Genomic DNA, 12,655 nt, shown 5'->3' with positions numbered 1-12,655 from the left:
GAGATGCAGTAATTATTAGTGTTGTCCTGCCTTTTAGGCAGTACCTAAGTTACTGACATTTGGCAACACAAAAGGTTTCTCAAGTGTCAGGAACCTATACATTTTTTTTTTGGATTGATGATTTCATTAAAAGCTGTTCTATTGTCATTTTGCTTTCTTTGCTTTAATGCTGTCTTTGGGGTTCATTAGAGCTAGTGTTTTTAATGGCATCAGCTGGGCTTAGGTTTCATTGCAGCTGAACCTCACCATTGCTAATCACTCAGCTAACATATGCCATTTCCACAGTACCAAATGACTCCTTCTGCACAGCCTTCTTTATATTCCCATCTCTCCATTTTAAGATCATAGCAACATTTACTATTGGTGTTAGTTGTGATGTAACCAGCAATGCTCACTTCTTTCTTGTGTCCAGAGGGATAGGTAATATGTGCTCAGCATGGCACAGTTTCCACAGACTGACTTAACTTTTTTTCTCATTTCCCAACTCATTTTTAGCATGTAGGATATATGAGACAAGACAAAATAACAGGTACCTACCTACAGGGCGATGTGGTGTCCTCCCAATTACCTTTTGAACTGTACATTCAACACAGTACAGGCACTGAACTTGAATAACTCAGAGTTAGTCTCCATTTGTCCCTATAACCTCTTCTCTCTCTAGGGATCCTGTTTTTAAGAGCACGGAATGTATTAAGGCCAAGAAAAAGTGAGAAACTATCAGAGAGTCAATAAGTCCAGTGAATTGCTCAGCCATGTGAATTGTGGTCTTTCCTCAATGAATGAATTCTCATTTTCCAGTTTCCTAAGATTTCTGGGACTTAAGTCAAAAGACAGGTTCTAGTCCCTCTTTTTTGTTAATATTATTACAAATGGAGTAAAGAGAGGCAGGGAATGGGGGTGGGCATGACGGTGGTGAAGAATCATTCTGCTTCAAGGAAGATACTGCCCAATTTTTTAAACTTAATAGGATTAGTCATGGGAACTATTTTTAGCAGAAGTTCAACTTTATCCATGTATTTTAATGTGGGAAAAGTGTGTCCTTTTCCCTCTGCTAATGTTTGATGTATTCCAGCCCTCCTGTGAGCGTGTTTGAGTATCTTAGGGGCTCTGGAGTGGAGGACAACTTCCTCTCGGATTCTCTCTGTTTTCTTTCGTGAAAATGACATTCCAAAGCTATTTCACTTTCTGACAGGAAATGGACCCTTGCCAAAAATGATTAAAGTCCAAGAAAGCATAACAGTTCCAAAACTGCAGCCGTTCTTTAGGAGTCCTGAGTTTGACATTGTGTCAAACAAATGTGAAATATTGTTTAATAAATTTGAATAATACTGAGATAGGGAAAAATGGTTCTTGGCTTATGTTGCTGGCGCTTTGTATTAAGGATGTAAAGGACTACCTAGCTCTGAGAAATTGAAATATATATCTAAATATACTTGTGTGAGAAGAGCAAAGCTTAATACTCAGTCTATGTGGAAGCAGATAAGTAGGTACAAGGATAAAAAGATATTTAACCCCACACAGAGGATTATACACTTGCATTGTTTATATGAAAAAAAAGTTTCCTGCATGTGTGGTCTACATAATTAATAAACAGTATATGCATAATGATTTCTTGATGAAATAGTTAATTTAGTAGGCTTTTTTTGTTATTAAGAATCTGGACCTGTGTTTTCATGATACAGAGAGCTCCTCATTATAGAAACTCATTTGCAAAACAAAGTATTAGAGATGGCTCTGGGACACTAAGGAGTTAAGTGACTTGCCATTGGTTGTATAATTTGTGTCATGGGGAGGATTTGAACCTTGGTTTTCCTGGCTCCAAGGCTGATTCTCTATCCAGGACAGTATACTGTCACTCCAACTGACTGTAAAATATATTAATAACCAAACCAAAAAATTATAAAAAAAAAACTTGGATGAAAATAGTTTTATTTAAATTACTAGAAATAAACATTTAAACTTGTATTCATTATATTAAAACAGTAAACCAATAATTAGACATTTTTAATAGTTACCTAATATATATTGTATTAGTGAATTATACCTGTGGATCAATGAACAAAAGGTTCAAAATAACCAGCCTAAAACAACATTTAGTGCAGACACTAAAGCGTCCAATATTTAAGTGCTCCTCACCTGAAAAGCATTTTAAATGTATATAAACTACCGAAAGCATCATTTTAGAGCTCCTCTCCTGGATAGTCATCACTGCAACAAACTTAACAATATCCTTTCCCTCTACTCTTTTCAATGGTATGTTTGCTCTGGGTGCACAAAGTTCAATCAGGTCTGTATCTACTGACATTCAGTGAGGAGAGCAATTCATGACCACTTTTTAGACAAGCTAAATTGATCAGACAAGTCAGTCAATGTCATTGAGTACTATTTGTCACTCCATAAGCAGCTACAATCTGCCTCACTACAAATGCAGAAGGACCGCCGAATAAATCACATCAAACAGTGGGAGTAGATAGTATCCCTTCACCCATAATTGGTACAGCCCTCTCCTGTCACATTTGTTCATCCCTGTGATTCTGGTGAGGATTGACACTGACAAGAGAAGAGCAGTCACCGTCAAGCCCATTAGAGAGTATATGTTTCCGTGATGTACGTGTTAATAGATATCTATCATAATATTACATTAATGTCACCCATGTATCAGGCTTATAACTTAAACCATCTAGGTATCTCGATAACATGCTGGGGCTGATCTTTTCCACCAGTAGCTAAACTGTTTAGGTTTGAAAGAAAACTGACAGTTGCAAAAGGAAGCATGTGATTTAAAAGATACACATTATGGCCAAGCAGAGATGTTACAAGTACTGGTTGCCCAATCTTTTCTGCTGGACATAATTCAAAACTCCAGGGTCCAATGTAGGAGCCCCATCAGCATAAAACATGAACAAAAATCACCCACCACTTTTCTACTTATTTAGAAACATCTTTTGTTCATAGTAATTTTTAGTAATTTTTTGTTTCTTCCAATGAAATAGAAAACTATACAAGAACAGTGGATGCTTTCTAAGCTGATGTGCATTTATTGACAATAATAACAACCTGATATCATTAATTTCTAAATTGTTTTTTTCTGCTACATATGCGTGTAGTATATACACATTATGTGCATTTCTTGGTTAATGTATGCATTATGCTATAACCTCCCTATAGCATTAAAAATTAACATAAATTAATTAAGACAATATACTTCCATAATGTCAAGTCTTTAAATCCTGTAAACTCCAGGGATAGGGAAATGGACTTTAGTTGTTGTAGAACATATCTTGTATATTGTATTTTCACTCAGCAGAGATAATGACTGTGTCTGTTCAGATTGAAAATTGGAAAATTTAGTCATTTGTCCAGTCAGCTCCACAAAGTTCTCTACGAATGCTGCTGTATAGGTTGCAGATGACTTGGGGTTCTCAGAGTCTGTTCCAGGAGAGTACAAGTAGGTTTTGCTCTGGTATAAAGATTCCAAGTATAGACCTGGTGACAGACAGGAGACCAAGAAAGCTCCCTGAGGACAAGGACTATTGCTTTTTCTTTGATCCCCAGTGCTTAACACAGTATTTGGTACATAGTGTGTGCTTAATAAATTCTTGGTGATAGATTGATGGAGGACTGTCATCAGTGGATTGGCCTCAAAGGGATTAATTTTTTGACCATGGTAATAATGAAAAAAAATGCTCTTTATTAACCCTCTTTCTCTTCTATGGTGAGAGGATAGAGGGGTGTAAAGAAAGGGGCAGGGGTGCTAAGAATCGTTTTTTAAACCATTTATAAGTGTTAACTGAATTGTAGGTATTATAAATGTGAATTGCCTTGCTAATGACTAATGAATGGATATATATTGGGTGATCCAGAGTAATACTTATATTCTTACATTAAAAAAGACAATAAAAGGAAGTTGCAGCCAATTAAAAGGAGGTTGACTCAAAGATTCTCCTGGCAGAGACAATGGGCCTGGGGGATTTGATTTCATAACATGCCCAAAGACAACAAGAACTATTATTTTGTGGAGAAGTCATCATGTCCTATTGTGCTCATATGGATCAAGAGCCAAAAAAACCCTAAATGCCATGATAATTGCAGTTTCTGTGCTGACATGGTATATGATGAAGTAGAGAAATTCTTTGAAGAACTTTAAAGCCCTTCACAACCTACTTTTGCAGTCTTGTTACACTGTATTCCCCATATGTACTCCATAATCCAGTGACTGGTTGCTCTCCTTCTTTTCCTTCACATGGCACACTTCTCCTCTTGAGTTTGTACCTTTTTCCTGGATGTCCTCCACTTTCCAAATGCCCTCCTTTCTCCTCTGTGACAAGTACCTTCACTGGCTTCCTTTAAGTATTAGCTTAAATTGGACCTTTTGTTACGAGTATTTCCTGGTCTTCCTCAATATTAGTGCCTTCCCTCTGATTTCCAATTGACTCTATATGTTTGGTAGAGAGACAGAGAGACAGAGAGACAGACAGACAGACAGACAGACAGACAGACAGACAGACAGACAGACAGACAGATAGATAGATAGATAGATAGATAGATAGATAGATAGATAGAGTTTTTTGTATGTTGTCTCCTCAATTAAAATGTGAACACCTTGTGGGAATGGACTGTTTCGTTTTTTGTTTTTACTTTCTTTGTATGTCCAGTTCTTATGTGGTACCTGATATATAATAAACAGCTACTAAGCGCTTGTTAACTTGACTTAAAGAACTTAAGATTTTCTTTACCAGATCAACACATCTTTTGATTCTTGGTGATGCCATTGTAAACATAAGAAAGGGAAAAGACAGAAAGTGTAATGGAAAAAAAAAACAGCTCAGATTCGAGAAACAAAGTAGGTCATAGGTTTGTATATTACTCTGAAGCCCTATACCTATCTATAGATATGTAGATATAGATATATACACAAATATACATATATACACATGTATATTTGTATGTGTATGTATATATGCGTGTGTATATGTATACACACACATACACACATACACATATAGATATTCTCCCAGAAGAAAATAAAAGATTCTGGATACAGTGATCCATGAATAATATCATAGGAAAAAGTGAAAGAAATTAAATGCATCTCAACAGAGTGAAAACAACTGATTACTGATGTGGGATGGTGGGATTAATATCTGAATCAGTTGTCTCTGTGTGGTCATATCATAAACTACTTAGGGCAAAGGTCAAAATCAGTATCAAACTGGAAGAAAAGCTAAAGATGAATTACTATAAAAAATGAAGCAGCTTCAATGTGATATTCAAAATTTGATATCATAAAATGGTAAATGGAAAAAAGAAGAGATAACCTTGATTATCAAAGAAAAAATAAACAAAAAGACTGTTGGATTACTACAAAAAGTAATCTTTGTTACTACAAAAGCCTATATGATGTCAAAGAGTCATCACAACAAGGAGGACAAAAGAGCTCTGAAAGAGCATTTGCCAGGAACACTCAACCTCCTTGCCAAGCAGAAAGCCAGTTGATGTTGAAAATGCATTTGTTAAACCACTACAAAAGAGGACAAAAGTGGAAGATTATGAGCACCATTTCCTTAGGAAATAACAAAAAGCAATAGGAGTGAAAACAAGTCTACAGAAATCTTGGCACGAGTCCCAACTGAGCCATGTGATCCCCAGAGTATTAATAGATAAAATTGGCAGTAAGACAGCAAATATATGGAAACTGGAATGTTTTTTTTTCAGTATTTCTCCAGTTATTTTCATCAGAGTAATACAATTGCAATTTACCATTTCAGCAGGCATTTATTAAATGTCTACAATATGCTAGGCACTCTGCTAGCCTCTGACTATACAGAGATGAATGACAACTCATCCCTTACCCACAAGGAGATAACAGTCTCACATAGTGGAGAGACGAATGTGTAAATAACAGTATTCTACAACAAAGGATGAGAAGAGCAAAAAAGAGCCTCGAGGAAAGTGATATGCAAAATTGAAGGAAAAGAAGACCACTTTAAGATGGCAGAGAAGAGGGGTGGAGAATGTGTGAGGTTAGCAAAAGCTTCCTAGAGGTGGTGGCACTTGAATGGGGCCTTGAAAGAGGGGAAAGACTTCAATATAGAGAGATGAAAGGGGTTTCTTTCCATGAATGAAGTAGTATGAGAAGAGGCAGAGAGTTGGTAATAAACAAGATTAAAAAAGTGGAAAGAAAATAAGTTTGTTGAATGGAAAATAGAGTAAATGAAGGTGAGTATAATGAGGAGATAAAGTTATGAAAGGAGATTGGAATCAGACTGTGCAGGATCTTGCCTGCCAGGACTGCAGCTTATATTTGGTAGGCAATGTGGAACTATTGCAGGTTTATGATTAAAAGAGTGAAATAATCAAAATTGCACATTGTGAACATTACTCAAGCACTTCTGAGAAGAATGAGAGTAAGGGAAATGGAAGTAAGTGAGCCGTGCAGGGAGATACCTAGTTTAGAAGTCATGAGGACTTGAGCTAGATTGATTCTAGTGGTAGTTAGGAACAGATGTGAATGGATGTGAGAAATATTGCCAAGGTAGACTCAATAAGGCTTGGCAACTGATTGACTATAAGGGAAATAAGAATAAGTAAGAATAAGAGGGAAGTAAGGGTCTAAAACAATCTTGAGAATAGAGATCTTGGATCATTTGGAGAATTGTCATGCTTTCAATAAAGAAAGAATATTGTCAGAACACAATAGAGAAACACATAATAGGCTAAGCAAGCAGTAAGTAAGAGATATTATCAATGAAACATATGATGAAAAAAGGAAGTGGATTGGTTGTGCCATGAGAGGGATAATTAAAAAATTAAATAGATGATTTGAGTGTTATAGTAGAATGCAGGAAATGTTTAAAAAAAATACAGAGGAAGTGCTCCAGCATATTGAGTACATCCTCTGAGAAGCATCTATGGAAGAACAGGAACAAAAATCATCAAGGACAAGAAGGTATGGATAAATTGTGATCTCTGCACCAATGGAGAGAACATAGACCTTGAGGAGAAAACAGATCCTTGATGCATTAAAGTCCAGTCTATTTGATGCCAAACATTACATGAGAAATCAGTTTAACATTTTCAGAAGGTAGGGCTTGACTACCTATGGTCCTCAAAAGTAAAGGTGAACAATTCAATTCAACAAACATTATTAAGTGCCTAATGTGTACACCATATTGTGCTTCGTGAGGGTGATATGAAGGCAAAAAAGGAAACTATTTGTGATCTTGAAGAACTTATTTCTTTTGGGAAAATACAACATGTACCTTCTTGTGCTGAGCTGGGTCCTGATCTGTCTGCTGCTAGAAGGAAAACTTTCTACATGCCTGAACTTAAACTAACTAGGGTCCTTTGAACTTTATACATGTTTCTAGGATGTCGTTGTTCATCCTTCATTTTCAAAGAGGACCAATGGCACCACTGGGTGATCTTTTTTTTTTCCATTTTAAAAATTTATTTGCTCTGTTTTTTTTAAATTAATTTGTTTCCTTTTAGTTTACAGGATTCAATTCCACAATTCCTTGAGTTTCACATTTTGTCTCCTTCCCTCCCCCCTCATGGTGGCATATAGTCAAGTATAGGATCTGTAAATACTTTCATATTATACATTAGTCAGGTTATAAAGACAGATTGTATCAGATGGAATGATGGGTGATGACTTGTGTAAGAGTTGTATTTAAATGAGGCATAGTTATGCAAATCAATCAGCCTCATTCTTCCCGAGTCATGGAACTCCACTGGCAGGACAGAAATCAATGCTATGGCCTGGGACACAGTAGATGACCTGGACATCTTCAATGGCTGACTGGGCTCTAACTATTCCACAGTGCCTGCTTCAGCTTCTTTCGTGGTCATTGGATCAAATTGTTCTCATATGCCTATTCCACCAGGGAAAGTCTTCACATGGTTTAGGCAGAGATCTCCCTAACTCACCAACAGGTAGGTGTAAGGCTGGTCAGTTACCTTCAACCTGGTTGAGTTGGTCTGGGGAGACAGTTTTGCCAGGGTGTGTCTGCTGTGCATGATACAACTTCTTGGAGCCACAGGTGAGAACTGGGAAAAAGCAGGTGGACACCAAAGGTGGATGAGTAACCCTGAAAAGGGCTGAGCAAACCATCAAACCAGAATTGCTAGTCCTCCTGAACACTCATATACATACCTTTTAAAGAAAGAAAAAAAAACAGGTTGTGGATACAAGATGGTCCCATTAGCTTTGTAAAAATAGGAAGAGGAATCACACAATTATATTTCTACATGGGCGTTTCCTTAATCCTTAAGTGTAATCCTTAATGATTCCTTAATCATTTAAGGAAGTGAAGTCAGTGTAAGATAATTTAATCAGTGCCTACTAAATGACAGACACTGGCACATAGAAAGGCAGAAAGGATACAGAGAAAGGTAAAAACTCAAAATGGTCTCTGCTCTTAAGGGGCCCATAGCCTAATGGGAGAAACAACATGCAAACAACCACATACAAATAAGATACATACAGGATAAACTGAAGATGATTAGCATTAAAGGTAATTGGGAAAGACTTCTTGTAAAAGATGGGATTTTGCTTGGGACTTAGAAGAACACGAGGAAGCCAGAACACAAGGATAAAAGGGAAGATAGTTCTAGCACTCACAAATTTGAGAGGTTGATTCTTGTGTGAGAAGAACATTGAGACCGACAGTGCTACTACACTGCATTGTATGTAGAAAGAAGTAAAGTGTAAGAAGACTGGAAAGGTGGGAAGGCATCAGGTTAGGGAGGGTTTGAAAAGCCATAGGATTTGATATTTGATACTGGAGGTAAAAGAGAACCATTGGAATTTCTTCAGTGCAGTGGGGCGGGGGGCGGCAGCGGGGGGAGGGAGAGAGCTGTTATGTGGTCAGACTTGCACTATCGAGCTGAGTGGAAGACAGAGTAGAGTGGGAGAGTGGGGTGGGTGGGAAGGTGCCAGGAGAGAGACTTGAGTTGGGAAGACCAACCAGAAGGCTATTGAGATTATCTTTATTCACATTGTGCCATCCAGGCAATCTATGTTTTTAAGGTACTCCTTGTGTGAAAAGTAAGCCATTTAGAAAGTTTTGGTCACTCTCAAATTGAAAGGGGAGATGAGTGACTAATCATTTCCTCTTTTGAAAGGCATAATAGGAACCTAATAGAGGCTCTGTTGTTGTTGTTCAATCGTTTCAGTCATGTCTGATTCTCTGTGACTCCATTTGGGGTTTTCTTGGCAAAGATACTGGAATGGTTTGCCATTTCCTTCTCCATCCCATTTTACAGATGAGGAAACTGAGGCAGAGTTGTGACTTGCCCAGGATCACACAGTAAGTGTCTGAGGCTGAATATGAACTGTAGTCTTCCTGACTTCAGGCCCAGCACTCCATACATTTCACCACCTAGCTACCCTGTAACAGAGGCAGTATGGTGTAAAATGCACAGTGGAATCAGAAAGAAGAGGGTTCAAATCCTGTTGTTGTAGGTGCTTGTGTTTTCCTTTGTTTTCAAAGAGGACCATAGCATCAGGGAAATGATGACATGACTTGCAGTTGACTTGGATTTGAGTGAGGGAGGGCTGTGCAGGGTCACCAGCCTCACTTTCTCTTCCAGAGCCATCTGGGTGACCAGATAGTCGTCAGATGACCCAGGCTACTAGATCCCTTCCTCACTTCTCTCTCTCTCTCTCTCTCTCTCTCTCTCTCTCTCTCTCTCTCTCTTTCTTTCTTTCTCTTTCTTTTTTTCTTTCTTTCAAATTCATAGAGTGGACCACAATAGGTCCCTGCCCAGGCTCCACTTAATGGCTGTATTTTGGGCCCTCCTGACTTGCAGTTAATGTCAATGGTAACTGTTTCTCTTTGGAACAGCAACTCTAAGGGTCTTCCCTTCCCAGCTTGATTTTTTTCCTTTTTTTCTAATTAAAGGGGCCATCCCTTGACTCACTTCTTAAAGAGGTCTATTCACTGAATGAGCATTACTTTACTCTAAGCTAGAATGTGTTGTATCTAGGTGCAGCTTTAAAGCCAGAAACCTCTTAGGTCAGGTTAGATGTTGGGTTGAAATGAGGTACTTTCGAGGCAGTGAATGTTAAACAAAGGAGTACATTTACTTGGCCCTAGCACAAAAAAGATATGTTGCTATGATATAATGGCTTCTCAGGATGCGCCCATAATATCTCCATCTGGTCAGTCAGTCATCAGGGCATAGTGACCCAGTCTGAGGCACCTGCTAAGTCTGAGAAACCAGGATCCCATATGGTTTAGTCTTTTTATTAGTCCTAGACTAGAGAAACCAGGTTCAGACAGGTTTTGTAAAGAGAGGGAGCTTCACCAGGGAAGCTGGGGTTGAAGAAATGTGTGGGGCTTGTGTTTGGGGAAGAATCTGTGATAGTATGTGGGAAACTGCAACAGGAAACTACTGTCCTACTATACCTGCTTTTCATCTTTATTAGTTGTATAAACCTGGGAAAGTCACTTACTTTCTTTATGCCTTCAGGCAATTCCTTTAATTCATACCTATTACTTTATCATTGTGGTATGCTTTGATAGAGGGAGTACCCACACCAGGAGGCCCTGACATTGCCAAAATCACAGAGCTTTCAAGTATCAATCAATCAATCAGCATTTATTAATAGCCTTTTATATGTTACTATGTCAGATCTGGGGTTGCAAATAGAAAGATTGAAATAATCCCTCCGTACAAGGACCCTACATGTTAATGGAGGTGACAGTAATGTCATATGACTATATTCAGGGTAGAGAAAATAAATAAATCTAAAGCATTTAAGTACTAGGTAGTTTAAGAGGAAGGATACAATCAGGTGGGAAGAATTGGGAAAGGCATCTTGAAGATCACAAGATTAGAGCTGCATCCTGAAGGGAAAGATGGATTCTGGGAAGAAGTTAGGAGTGAACACCTTTGAGGCATGTGTGATGGCCTGGGCAAAACCATATAGTTGGGTGTGTCAGGAATAGAGAGAGAAGGACAATTTGGCTGAATGACCAAGTGGGCAAAAAGACAGATTGGGGCAAATCTTTGAAGGACTTTAAAGACATCCCCCCCCACCATATCCAGTTTTCAGTATTACATTTGACAAAAATTTACCTTTCATGAAGTAATTTGTGGGAAAGATGTAGAAATGTGGGCTCAATGACTTAGAGTAGATTTATAGTTATTCCTTCTACATCTTGACTTTCCCTATCTCTGGAAGGTTGCAGGTTGTCTCAAAAAATTAAGTGGGAATTTTATGTGAGTTTTACAGAAGCTGTAGACAATACTTGAAGGCCAGTACATGACTTGGAGCCTATGACCAAATACTTAACCCAAATTTTACATTATGGCACTGTAAATATTCCATTAAAGAAAAAAACAAGATTCAGGCTTCTTTTCTGGTATGAATGGAGGGCCAAAAAATTTTACTTGGACTTTCCAGATCTTGGGGGCACCACCATTCCTAACCCCCACAATGAAGAAGCAATGATTGTATTACTGGATAAATGTCTATGCCCAAAGAAAGTTGATTAATGGATTGGTACTGAGTACGTAGACATACTACAAGGCTCCGTCCTCAGATGCCTTCTACTTAACATTTTCATTAGTGACTTCAATTAACGATAAAAATAGCACACTTATCAATTTTATAATGATATGAAGCCAGAAGGGATAGTCAGAATCAACATCCAGAAATAATGGGTGGACTGTAATAAAATGAAGCATGAAAAGGATAAAGGCAGAATTCTACAGGTAGGTTCCGATTGCTTTTGGAATATTACGCTTATTTCTGGGTAAGCAAGAGGACCTTTGACCAATTAAAATACATTCAGAGGAGGGTTCCCAGAATGAAGAGGGGACTAAAAACATGCCAGATAAGAAAGAGGCCAAAGGGGACAGCTAGGTGACGCAGTGAATAGAGCACCGGCCCTGGAGTCAGGAGGAACTGAGTTCAAATCCGGCCTCAGAAACTTAACATAAAAACTAGCCATGTGACCTTGGGCAAGTCACTTAACCCCAATTGCCCTGTCTATCCCCCTCCAAAAAAAAGAGGTCAAGAGAAGAGAGAATTGGGGGTGAGGGATAGGCAATAGGGTTGGGATATGGGAGTTCTATCAATTTAAGTCACCAAGTATTAAGGGCCTTCTATATAAGCCCTAAAGGCAAAAGTAAAGCAGCTTTATATGCTATTAGGAGAAAACATGTACAAAAGTAAACACAGTACTGACTCATTAAAGCAGACCTGGAGGGCACAGATGAGAGGGTTTGGTGTGGACAGAATGCTGTGTTCCAGTCACAGCCCTGACACTTCCTAGCTGTGTCACTCTAGGCAAATCAAATATGTCTCTGTGACTTAATTTCTTAATCTGTAAAAGGAGGTGGTTAGACTTGATGGCCTTCTAACTCATTTTTCTCACTAAATGTGGGACCATATGTGAAGCCAAACAATTGTGGGGATCAAGAAAAGAGATTGAACAGACTGATGTAGTTACCTACAAAAGCAATGAATTTGAAGTAAGGGGACCTGGATTTGAATACAGGGACTGCCACATGCTACCTGTATGACTGCATGTAAATCATTTAGCCAGTCTTGACCTTAATCACTTCATCTCTAACTGGAAGGGTTTGTACTGGATAATCTTCAATGTTCCTCCTAACTATAAATCTTATAATATTAAGGACC

The sequence above is a fragment of the Petaurus breviceps genome, unplaced genomic scaffold, assembly GCF_028583685.1.
Source record: "Petaurus breviceps papuanus isolate PSGF00001 unplaced genomic scaffold, PetGlider_PUasm1.0 90723, whole genome shotgun sequence".
Classification (NCBI taxonomy): Eukaryota; Metazoa; Chordata; class Mammalia; order Diprotodontia; family Petauridae; genus Petaurus; species Petaurus breviceps.
This window is presented reverse-complemented; position numbering follows the sequence as displayed.